Source organism: Megalops cyprinoides, chromosome 6, assembly GCF_013368585.1.
Source record: "Megalops cyprinoides isolate fMegCyp1 chromosome 6, fMegCyp1.pri, whole genome shotgun sequence".
NCBI classification, from domain to species: domain Eukaryota; kingdom Metazoa; phylum Chordata; class Actinopteri; order Elopiformes; family Megalopidae; genus Megalops; species Megalops cyprinoides.
The window spans coordinates 30,063,912-30,077,170 of NC_050588.1; positions in this window are offsets into that span (position 1 = coordinate 30,063,912).

Below are 13,259 nucleotides of genomic sequence, written 5' to 3' on the forward strand. Positions count from 1 at the left end.
CAGCTCCTGGGAGAGGAAATTGCTTGAGGAAACAGCACAACAACAAGCACATACCAACTATGAAGCATTTATTTGAATTCCGTAGGGAAAAAAAACACAGTTTAACCTCACATTTTGCTTATTGAAAGAAATGTTTTTGTTTTATTGTTGTTGTGTTTTCACTCATATTTTGGCCATGCTTTATACCACCCAATTCTCTCATGGTTTGAGCACAGTTGTCTGTAATATACTGTATTAATACAGAAGGTTTAGGATGTGTCAAATCACAGCTATCAGTTACAAAACATCAGGTCAGATATAAGAAAAGTGGGCAGCTATTTGCCAAATGACTGCCAAATGACTATTTTTGAAATTCATGCATGAATCTTAAGAATGTTTTTTTTTTAATACTACACATCAGTCATTTTCCCATATTGTGTGCGGCTTGGTGTGGATATTATCAGTAGTTTGCACGCCATAACAGTCCATGTCTCAAGAAAGGACAAAATATACGATTAATAAACAAAGAGTAAAATTTATGGCTATTTCTTAAAAAGTACATTCAAATGCCACATTGGGTGGATTTGGATCTATGGTAATTAAAATAATGACAAGTAGTTCACACCTGTCTACTGGCTTTGACCAGAACGAGAAGAAGGAATAATAAAACAGAAAAAAGACCAAACAACAGGCTTACAATTATTCTGTCAGGAAAGCCTAATTACATCCACAGCCCATACAAATAAGCAGAGCAGCATTGTTTGCTGATAGTTGATGACAGATGAGGTATTATAACTCATTCTATCTCCTAACAGAGTATTTCTGGTACTATATCACACAATGTCATTCATACATAAAATACACAGGTGTCTGCAGTCCTCATCAGACAGAGATGCAGTAACTCTTGGGAGCTGTATTTGATATCATTGAGCATTTCTGTTTCCTGACTCATATCTTTTCCAGGAACAGATCTGATATGGCACCCAGGTGAGACCCATATTTTTCCTAATCTATAAAAAGAATGGGGACTCTTCTGTGCATGAATTTCCGGAATTAGTCACAGTAGTAGGTGCCCCTTCCTGTTGTCAGTGAAATGCACTGCTGTCGAACAAACCAATAATAAAACTGGACTTGAAGTTGCCTGGGCCAAGCCTGCCTTATCCTCTCATAAGCCTCCACCTTCAGCCAAATGCCTCCCTTTTAAATCTTGTCAGCCTGTATCTTTAATGCTCATTGATCCATCTGGTTTTGTGGTTATGTCTCTGAGGTGAGTTGTGCTCCAGTAGGTTTGTAAGCTTTGCAGACTTTAGGTTACTGGTCAATAAGACATTATTTTGACAGTGCTCTGTCTTCTTGTAAGTGTTTGATTCTTAAAAGTGGTGTTCTAAATTGGGTGAGGGGCGGGGGGGGTGATGGTTGTTTATGCTTAAAGCAGCAATTGTCTCTTAATTAACTCAGAAATGTCCTAAGCTAAGTTCTTTAAACACGGAAAGAAACATATTCAGGGTATTTTTGTACAATTTGTATCAAATAAACGAAAAATAACATGACTCATGTTAATTATTTTAATGCCACCGTGTGAATTGCTGGTATGTGCCAGCTACACCTGTAGCACAGTCAATATCCTTAATGAAATTAAAACAAAATAATATGTTCAGTCATTACTTATTACTCATTACTTACTCGGTTTTGAGTGTCTATATGATTACGGGTACTGCGGTATCTTCATACAGTCATGACAGTGCAGACTGTGAAATGAAATGTCTTTCATTGGTCTTAAGACAATGAAACAGCCAGCGTCAAGAAAAGAGCACTTTGTTTTATCTTCAGTAATTCACTGTTGTGATATGGGACTCAACAGATTATATGTTGTGAGTGAGACTAAATTGGTTCTTATAGGCATATTCTCATATTCTTATAAACAGATTGCTTGATTTTTTGCAAGTGGTACAAAAATTTTTAAACGGCATTAGTGTAGGAATGATTCTGTCCCAGTGACTCCAATGTCAATATTTCTTCTGAGCAGAGTACACTGTATTTTCTAATCGCTGTGGAACCTGACCCATAACTGTACATTTTTGTCCAAGTTAAGTTTGTAGTTGGCATATTGTTGATTGTTAAATTGGACATGCTGCTTTGGAGATGCATCTTTCTACATTGTGCTCAAATCTCTTGAGGCATTATGGGTGATGCATCCTCATATACAGACGCAGTGAGTTTGTGGTGTGTTGCTATAAGAATAACATAAGAGGCCAGATGGAATTTCAGGAAAGCTAACCTTTAAAAAATATTAGTAAAATTCAAGTTATATTTCAAATGCCCCCGGTGCAACTGGTAGTGTGCTGAGTCGAATTAGTTCTGCATTAAGGCATACAAGCAATTTGCATGCAATATCTCACTCTGTCATTTGTGCAAGTATAGCACGTATAAAAGAATGTTTTATTTTTGTAGAATCTGTGTAATGACATATGCCTAAAGTAGTGCTGCCCTACTGGAGAGGCCAACTTCTCAATTGAACGACATGAGGAGTGTGAATAATGGGTAATTCAAGCCTAAACCTAATTGAACTTCTTAGATTTCTGTCACTCTTCCTTCAAGGGGAAACAAGTTTTGATGTTACAGAGTGGGGAAATTAATAATTAAATGCTGAACATTGTAACACACAGTTTAACAAGAAATATCTGACACTTTTAATAAGCCATACCCCTAAGCCAGCAGGGCATGCATGGAAAAAAGGGAGTGAGGCTCTTTTTTTTTTTAATTGAGAACGGGAAGATATTTTACTGACAGAGAGATGGGAAAGTGTTTGGCAGTTGATAAGAGCAAATGAATCATTCAGAGGAGACTTCAAACAATGTTTTCCGGGGTCCGCGCCAACGCATTCGACAGAGCTCTTGTATTTTCTGTCTGATAAAAATTGATCAAATTTCCAAATCTAAGATAAAGCGCCCCCACACCACATGTGTGGCAACCAGGTAAAATGTTCACTACACCTTTTCTTATTGGGGTCTGCACTCCAGTGTGGGAGGTTAACAACAGGAACAGCTATCAAAGCGGCTTGCTGTGATACGATGACAAGAGATGTAGAGTACAGCATCATTAAACCATCACAGCAAAACCAGCACACTGCATTAGGCTGCTGAAGCCTGTAGGTCTAATCAGATGAAATAGCTTTTCGAGGCAGCTGCAGATAAAACTGCTTTGCATGGTTTGAGTTGTGACAGTTAATGAATGATCCTTTTCTCTTAGCGTGTTTCAGGAACTGTTTGTTTAATCAGTTGATGAAACAATGTATGATCACTGGCTGTGTGGATAGACTCCCAAACTCTGTCTGTGAAATATTCTGTCTGTGTGCTGCAGCTGCTAATACATCCATTTTGGCTAAAGCTGCTGTCCAAAGTAAGAAAAAATGTGAATATCTTGATGGAAAGAGGTGTAGTCAGTCTCTGATAAGATCAGTCAAGGGGGAATCCAGGAAAAAGAGTTACTTCTTTGATGAAGCTGTGCAATGACATTTAGAACTTATTAGGCTATACAGGTTTGTCAATGAGAGTCTGTGACCATGTGCTAGATAAGTTATTGATCTCTGGAAAAAATCACTATGCTTGTCTCAGATGGTGACCTTAGTCTTCTGTCTTGCTCTGGCACCTCTTCCTATTGTGGAGAAAGTAGTAGTTGAAAGTTGAGTTTGCTTTCAGTTTTAAACAGTGAAATAAAATGGTTTTTTTTTTTTTTTTCCCGAATTTGAGTCTCTGCATTTTACATTCAGACCCTTTGCTATTTATGGAGGTTTTTCTTTTATTTTACCATCATCATAAGACTTATGTATTTAATGTAGTTTTCCTTTGAAAAAAAAAGAAATCATCTCAGATTTTTTCTGACTTGAAAATCCTGTACATTGTAGATACATTAACTGATATATACATATATTTCCACTAGGATTTTTTCTGGCAGGTATGATGTCCGGAAAGAATTTATTTTACCGGACAAATTTGAAACTTACCAGTCATGTTTCAGTCTATGTTACAAACACAAATGTAATGTACACCTAGGTTGACAAAAGAATGACAACGACCTCAAATCAGTTTGACTATTTAATGAACAGTAACGATTAAGCAAAAAGAACAGTAACAATTGAGCAAAACCTCAACAATAGTCGCGAAAATGTAGGCTATTACAAAATATCTGTAACTTGTAACATCTGTAGCCTGTTTAAAAAAAGGCTAGGCCTACATGACATCAAATGTAGCCTATAGGCTACCAGGTAACATATTATTTTCTCCATTTTTTCACTGCGGCAAAGTCCTCTGCTGCTGAAATCAAACGTGTCCAGTGTGTCTTTGCAGCTTGCAGTGCACATAAGCCACGTCACTCTCTCCTCCTCCAGACAACTTTGCAGCAGCGTCTTAATTCGATTCTGCAGAAAGAAGACCCTCTCTGCTGGCACGCTTGACACGGCCAGAACACAGGCAATTTTAGCCAGTGTAGCCCAGTCGGGGTACAGCTCGCTGAACTCATAAATAAGCAATCGTTATAGCTAAATAAATAATTAGCCTTCATTATAGCTAGGTTTTGTATGAGCATTATTACCGGGCATTTTGACTGGCAAGTTTTTAATTTATCGATTTTTTATAAATTTTACCAGGCAAAAACCAGTAATTACCGGATAACTGAAACCCTGACATACATATATATATATGTGGAGACAGGCAGAGTAGTGTCTTCCTGTTTCCGGAAGTAAAGATGCAGTTTGTTTCCATTTTCTCCCCTCGGATTTAGAGACTTCATGGTTTGCATGAGCACTGCCAATATTAACACTAAATAAAGGCTGCTTTTTGCTTACAGGGGGAAAGGAGATAAAAGATGTAGTGTAAATCCTGTAATTTGTATGTGTTCCAGATTTGTAGGAATTAACAAAAAGAAGGGGGATTCTTCTGTATGGGTGCTGGCAACCCTCCAAACAAAGTGACTAAAAGAAAGGGAGCGAGAGGGAGAGGGAGGGAGGGGGTGGATGGGAAGAGATATGGTGTTTGCAGAGGGAGGCAGAGCTGGTGAAAACAGGGAGAGGGGAGAGTGAAATAGATGAGATGAGGAAAGAGGGATAGAGTGCAGATAGGGGGTGAGGAGGGGGTGAGGAGAGAATTAGCAGGAGTGGGACAGGAATCTTGTGTGGTATGTAGGGAAGGGGTAATATATGTCCATATGGAACACCATATCTCTCTAGCAGTGCTTCTGTCTCAGAGTGTTTTGTGATTGTGAAATAATCAACAATATTAAACAACAGTGTTGAACTTTAGGCAGGTAGTGTTAGGAAGCAGTAAAGTGTTTTGTTGAATGGGTCAAGCTGTTCTGTAATTTCATAACTGTGCGCCGTTCTCTCTGGTGTGTTCTTGATATGTTGCCTGGACTTGAGTTCCTCATACTTGTTGATATTGTTTTCATAACATAGTATATGGTTCAATACAGTTTTGTATACATGTTTAACAATAATTGGATAGTAAACTACTGATAATTCAATGGAGAACAGTCTTAGGTGCTCTTTAAGAATGCTAAAAATGTGCCAAGTAATGCACATACTGGTAGACGTACATATTGTACATTATATGAGGTAAAATGTGAAATAGACTGTAGTGATATTTCATTATTCATACATCAAGCTTTATCCTTTTTATTCCAGTCAGTTTTGGTTGACATTAATCCTGTAAATGTCACGAATTTGCAGAAAGTGCACGGCTGACAGAAAGACTTAAGAGGAGCCCTTTTCTTGCTCTGATAATATGAGGACAGAGGGCGTCTGAGAAAGGCCCCATGGCACAGGCCCAGCATTTCAGTGCGGAGGAGGGGACCCTGTGGCCACACACACGCTCTTGATTAATGCTGCAGGGCCTCTCAAGCGCTGGCTTAACCTGAGAGCCTTTGTCCTCTGTCATTTGTTTGTCTTACGGTACACTCACTGACTGATCACATTTTGCATTCCTCCACAGCCCCAACAGCACTGTGCTGCCACCCTCAGCGGGATAAAAAAAATAACGAGCATTATCTCTGCCCTGCACACATTTGACCTACTTTAGGCTCATCGCTGTACGTACGCCTTTAAAAAATATGGCAAGCTGGATTCTCCTCGTTCCTTGCGGCACACGGGAACTCCCTGGGAAAAACGGGTTGATATCTGTCACTAGGATGGTTGGGGGGGGGGGGGGGCAAAGCCGGGGAGCAAGGGGTGGGAGAGGAGATTCACTTTTAGGGAGGTCAGTGTTCACCATCTGTCAGAGCAGGGAGCACTGGAGTGTGAGGGAATTTCTGTGTAGCTAATGTGCATCATTACTGCAGAGTCACGGAAGTGTTCACAGGAAACTATCATCAGACTGCAGTTTTCAGCCATGAATATGCGAACTGTCTATTTAATGCAGTTTGAAATTAAAAAATTTTTTCATGATGAATATTCAGCTTTGTTCTGCCTGGTTACATAATAAAATGGCAAGGGACTGGCCTTTCTGGAACTCAGTTTGTGGTGCTGGTATTTTATGAACAGCGGCCTGGGCAACAAACATATGATGCAATAACAGTATATTCTTTATAACCCCTTATCCTTTATGTTTATTCCTAATGAGCTTGTGTTATTGGTTTTACATCACTGTCCTCGAACTATTGTGGTCTAATGAACCTCATGACATGCATTAGAAAGCTAATGTCAATGCATGCTATGTATATTGTACAACCAGGTACAACCCTTATTACAGGGGTCATCAATTTGTCTAAAATTGTGTAGAATTTTTAATGTGTTGCAATTATTTTGTATTCTGCTCAAAACAGACAGAATCTCTTACCAATTAGGCTACAGTGAAATAATAGCCATATATTAGAGACAAAATACCCTCATTTATTAAACCGAAATAACACAATAATATGTGGGGCTGTATAATAAAATGGGGGCTGTGAGGCAATTTATTTAGCCTGGACTGTCATTACATATGAGACTCATACTGAAATTCCATATAGAGAAATCAGAGCTGAAGCTCATTACTGTAGTTCTTAAAGGTCTTTACTACCACTCATTATACCTCTGATACTTCTACTTGTGATATTGTAGCATTGCTATTATGTGAATATATGCAAACCTTGTTAAAATCCTTTCACTTAAGTCAAATATCAAATCATTCTCTCTTTCTACACATAAACTCTGTTTCTGCAACTTAATCTGCCAAATTACCTTTCTCTGTTTTCCGGCCACATACTAAACAAAGCTAGTTAGCTACAGGGAGTTGTGCTAGTAAGACTATGTGAAAATGTGGGAGGGGCAGGCCCTAAGTAGCATCAGTAGGGAAAGCTCCTCTGTTGGTGATGGGTCATCTTGTCACTTTGAATGTTGTGCCAGTAATTGTTGTATTATTAGAATCTGTTGTTAGTTAGCTTCACTCATACCTTGGGCAAGGTTTTTAACATGTTAGCCAATAAAGTGTGTCGGTGTCGATAATGTAAGATTGCTATTGTCTACCGTCTATACAACGCTGTACCTCTTTACACTTGTGTTGTCTTTGACTCTTGTATAAGGCAGGCGATCAATTTGGAATGGCCAGTTATATCTTCAGACCCCCCTTCACCCCCTATTACTACAACCACTGCCAATGCAAGAAAGCACAATGATCTCCTCTGAAACATGTGATGTGAGTTGCTTTTTTTACACATGCTAAGCTTGCACAGACTTGAGTTGGAGGAGGATACTTCACATGCAGCTTTATGCAGGAAGAACTGCAGACAGGGGTCAACCAGTGGGGGAGCAGTGGAGCAGACTAAGTCCCTGGCCAAACTATGTTCGCCTATATCCCCTATACTCCCCAACAGAACAAAGCCAATTTGTTCCATTGCTACGGACTCCCAGCCATTTTATATTCTTTTAATAAATAGTTTATCGTAATCTAGTGCTGCTTCTTCTTCCCTAGTGCTCAAGTAAATGAACAGAGAAAGGGAAGCATAATGAAAATGTATTTACCATTCTAAGACCAACTATATGTTATAAATTTGTGTGTCCTGTATGTCTCTTAGAAATCAGAGGAATCACCTACCATTTTTTGGTGATTAAAGCTATGTGGGCTTTTTTTGATCAAAATTGTGAGATTGCATCTGAAATGTATACATCGGTAGCTGACATCTTGTGTTTGCAGTATTGTGCTAGTAGTTTTGTTGTTATTGTCAATTTTCGGCTCTAAATGGGCAGATCATAGCTTTCATGCATATTATAAGTGCTGCTTAGTGATTTGGATTCACTTACTGTATTACCAATAAATCAAGATGATACATTAAATTAGCTTTTTTTAATATATTCCAAAATAAGGTGATGTGATACAATTTTTAGTACATGGCGTGGATTTTTTAAAATGCTTTTTTTAAGTCTGCTCATGCAAAATGTTTTTAAAAACATAGAGAACTTTGAAAAAGAAGACAGTAAGGCAGAATGATGATTTCTGAAACATTTCTGTAGAGTTCAGTTTTCCTCTTTTCCTTGGCCTCTTGCATGGCTGGCATGTCATGAATTTCTTTGTAATAATTTCTCTATATACACTCCTCCCTTAAATTAGTTTTGTGTGTGTGGGGCTTTCTTTCTGCGCATTGAGGCTGAGGCTAGATATGGTGAGAAGGCAGCTTGAGAGAAGAAAAAGTGCTTGCCTTCAGAACCTAAGTAATTTTCTGCTGCCTCTGTCTGCTCCTTGCTACCCATAAGGCTTTGCAGACCATTCCTCCCACTGCGGGGGGGGGGGAGTCCTGCAGGAGTCTTTATTGGTTTTCAGATACTGTGCTCTGTACAACTGAGATGTTTGCAATCCAGACTAAAGCAGTGTGTATGGTCAGACCTACTTTTCCTCGGTGCTGCAAGGAGACTGTATATTCTTTTATAGACACAGCCACTATTGTCATTTCTAAAATTCCAAAATTAAAAACATCAGTATTTGCCTTCAGCAAGCATATGTTTAAAAAATGAAATGCAACCCAAAAACACTTTTTAAGCTTTTACCAAAGGGTAGAATGTGAGCCTCCCCTAAACTGCCTTTAGTTGTACTTCAGTGAAGAGGGAAATTAAAGGGTTAATAGAGTGAGTTCATTCCCAAGTTTGCATGTCTCTTGGTGCACCTGCACCAGCACTATAGGTAATATATGAGTGAATAATGAGCTACAACTTGTATATTATCTTTACATGCTTTTTTTTCATGATTACAGCACTTATGACAACTGGTGGGAAGTTTAGCATCTTTCCGAAAAAAAAAAAAAATTAAAATAATTCTAATACCAGATTCAGAGTGAGTACTCTGAGAATACTTGTGTTTTTCTTTTCCTTTTGTCTAAACACGTGGGTGGGATTCATCCTCTTACTGAGAACAGCAGAGAGAACAGGGTGTAGTTATATGCTAATTCCTGGAGAGGAGGGAATTCCTCCAAAACACACGGAATTACAGGAGATTAACGTCCAGTATTCTGGCAACAGCAAGATGCAAGAAGGTGTTTACTTATCATCATTGTCATCACATTGCAAGCGGAGAATCTGTTATTAAACATTTTAGGTGTTCTACAGAGATTAATGTATGTATAGCTAATCCATTTGTATTGTTAATCAATCTAGAAGAACAAAGAGAACTCTCTTCTGTTCATTGCTTACATCAAATGCATGCTTAATTGTAAAAAAAGAGGTCCAACCAGATGCTTGGTTTTAATAAAGTGCTGATAACTACAAGTCATATGGTTCAGGAAGTGAACCATTTCAGTTTACATTATTTATACCGTAGGGGGTCTAAACAATAGCAGATTTCCATATATTGTCACAAAGATCTCCAGCTGATCCTACATCAGTTATTTTACCACACTGTTAAACATCTGTGGTTTCTTCTGAGTATCACCAGGGAGGTGCTGCTCCTTGAGAAGAATAATAATTATCTATTTTATCTGCAGCAATCATTGCAAGACATGTTTAGCTCATGTCATAAAAGCAATAAGAATAATGTCATAGGTGCAGAAGAACAAATGCATTCCATCAGTGATAAAGCATCAGGCTGAAGAACAGTGTCAAGATATATGGAAGTATTAAAAATGATTGTAAAAGCAACCTCTTATATTGTGTCTTACTAAATCTTACTAAAGATTCACTGTGCCAAATTCCAAAGTTATAAACCTTATGAGACTACAGAATATGTCAGACACTGTCTATGTATGTGTCTTTATCTATGTATGAAAAGACTGTTACCCTTTTCATACTGTATCTAATTCAACATTAGGTTGTCAGTGTAATTAAAGGCATTTTCCCAGCTGTGCCTAAATCCTAAGATATGTTTTTGGGGTTCACAGATAGACCCCCATGTTAAATTTAAGACCCACAGCATGATATACAGTGATATCTTTGCTCATTTAAATGTTAATTCTGACAGTGAAATGTGAGGACAGATAGTGGGATGCATTACAACATCTGAAAAATGACAGACATGCTTTTAAAAACTGAACCACTGCTTCTTTTTAAACCGTTTGCCATCATATTGACCACTCATGAAAGAAAAATTATTGGAAAGGTTCACTTTTGAACTAGAATGATGGATCTGTGACAATAGCCCTTGGGCTGACTGTTTAGCCTGATAACATGAGCCAGCTTGTCTGAGATAAGCCCATAAGCAGCACACTGGAGAATACAGGATTTTAGCCATATTGCATTAATAGATTTAGTTTGTTTTTCTTAATCCAAAGCATGCAGAGTTTTAATGTTAACATTTGGCCCTATTAATGTGCTTTCCTCCGAACACGATGACCTAACGGCACGATTTTATTAATAAGCAAATAAATAAACATCTCCCTTTTCAGTTATTTTCTCATCAGTTCCATTTAAGACATGTTCAACCAACTGAAAGACACCTTTTTTTCTGCTTCCTGAGAATTTCAAAATCTGAATACCCCCCACAAAACAAAAATGTGTTAATGGTAGTCATTATTATTTTCTGTTTGTTTCAATATATAAAAGATGGCTCTAAGACTATCTGTTACCATTCTGACAGTGTTTTGAGCTGAAACAGGCGATTTATAAATACCTGCAATGAAAAAAATGACTGTTGAACCAACACGCTGATGAAAGTGGATGGTTTCATCTTTTGCGTTTTTGGTTGCATTTTAATGTTAAGTTTTTTACTGTGTTCATCATACCCTGTCCTTCCCATTATAACATAATGACAAATCAGTATCAATGGAACCTATTAAAATGTAAAATTTAATGTGTCATGCATTGTTACACAGTTTGAAAAGTGCAGCACTGGTTTTACTGCAGAGATCTTCAGTTCATTCCACACTTCTTATTTTCATAGTGACGTCAGTGTGACAGTCCCAATCTCTAATGCATGAGCAAAGAATGGGCACTTCATTAACTTCCTGCAAGTCATATCTCCATATGAGCCTTTTGAAGATGATTTCTTCATTGCTGCAGTACACGTGGGAAAGAGAAATAATATGTATAATTAGGCAATGGCCAGATGAAGGGTACTGAAGGGTGACTTTTAAGTTTTAGGTTTAGTAATTTTAATGAATACCAAAACTGCCCAGAGAATGATCCTAATGACGTCTCTAGTGTCCAGGCCATAGTTTAGGAAGGATGTGGTTGTTGCTGTCATGTGGACACGCTGGTTTAACCTTTTAAATAATGCTAGGCTTGTCCATCGTGTCAGCCTTGTTGCTGCAATGGTGTCTTGGTCATATTATAAGAACAACAGGATGGCTTGGCTCCCATAAAAATAGACTGGAGTGCTGATTTTTGAGAACTAATATAAATTCAAATTCCACATAGTAAGCCATAAACAAGATTAAAGGAGCTTAAAGATAGTACATTATCTACAGTTGTGTGCGTTTGGAGTCTGTACTCGTGCATTTGAGCGATCAAGAACTGTTTTTGAATAATGAATAATAATGCACTTTGCAAATGTAGTTTGGTATGATCCACAGATAGAGAGGTAGAGCGAAGCATGCTGGGCTTTATGTGAGGGTTAGATACCCTGAAGTAGTTACTAAAACATTTCAGCAAGGATCAAATGTATGGTGAAGTTACCCTTCAGCATTAGAGGAAGAGTCAGATAGTTGGACTGATCCAAAACCTTGTCTGCACTTGTTTTTCAGAAATATTTTTGGATTTATTTAAGTCCTTTTCACATGCACACCTTTGACTGCCTTTGATAAAGGCGTTTGACTGCCTTTATAGAATTACTGAGTTTTGTTATGTTGAACAGATCCAAAGGATTGTAGCTCGGTCCTTAAAGGAAACCTGTACCTTAGCACAAACTGTCATGCAGTCTTTCATCATTGTCAGGCATCGTTTCCCACAAAGAGGTCCAATCAAAATTATGAGTCACACAAAAAAGTACAAGTTCCCATTAGCTCGTAAAAGAAGGACATTACGAAAGAGACTGAGAAGGATGGGGAGAGGGAGAGGGAGGTAGACAGCTATAGGCTGAGAGCTGTGGGTGCTGTGGGATAAGGCTTCACTGTGAGATGACGGGCTGGATTTATTTTATTTTTCTCTCCCTCTCAGAGCTTGCTGTGGAAAAAAAAAAAAATCAGACAGTCACTGCCGCTTTCAGCCTCATTTGTTGTGTGCTGTGCATCTAATATTACATTCCAAAGGGAGAGGGTGAGCAAGAGAGGGAGCTGAAGAGGATAGGCAGAATCTGTGAAGGTTGGAGTGCGGGGTGAAAATGGATAAAGTCAATCGGGTGTTGAAGATTGTGAGGAGGATGTCCCCCAGGAAGAGGGAGAGGGTGTCCCAGGGGGATGCGGAGAGCCCGGGGACCTGTGAGGAAAGCTTGTGCTCTCTCAGCCTCTGTATCGGTGGTAAGGAAGCCAGAGGCAAACTTTATTGTTCTACTCAACTACGGTAACCTCGGTGGGTTATGGTCTGAACGTGCGTGGGGTCCCTGCGGTTGATGTGTTATGCACCGTTGTAGACTGTGACCTGGTCACTTGCTGTTGTGTCTGTGCCTTAATGTCTGTGGCACAGTCTGTTCTGTCTTAACAGCAACAAGGTAGTGCATGCCTGAGGGTGTCTTTGAGTAGTCTGTGTGTGTCAGTGGAGGGGGTGGGGTCGGGTGTCTTTGAAAATATAATGATATAAGTTACTGTTTGGTTAAATTTCTCATTGGTAGTTAACTGTTCAAAGCTAGTGCAGTGATAGTCATTGATACATTACCCATATAAACATTAGCTGACTGTCACTGAGATATTTAAGTGTGATTTTTTTTTTTTATTGTAAGATGGGAAAAAATCAAACT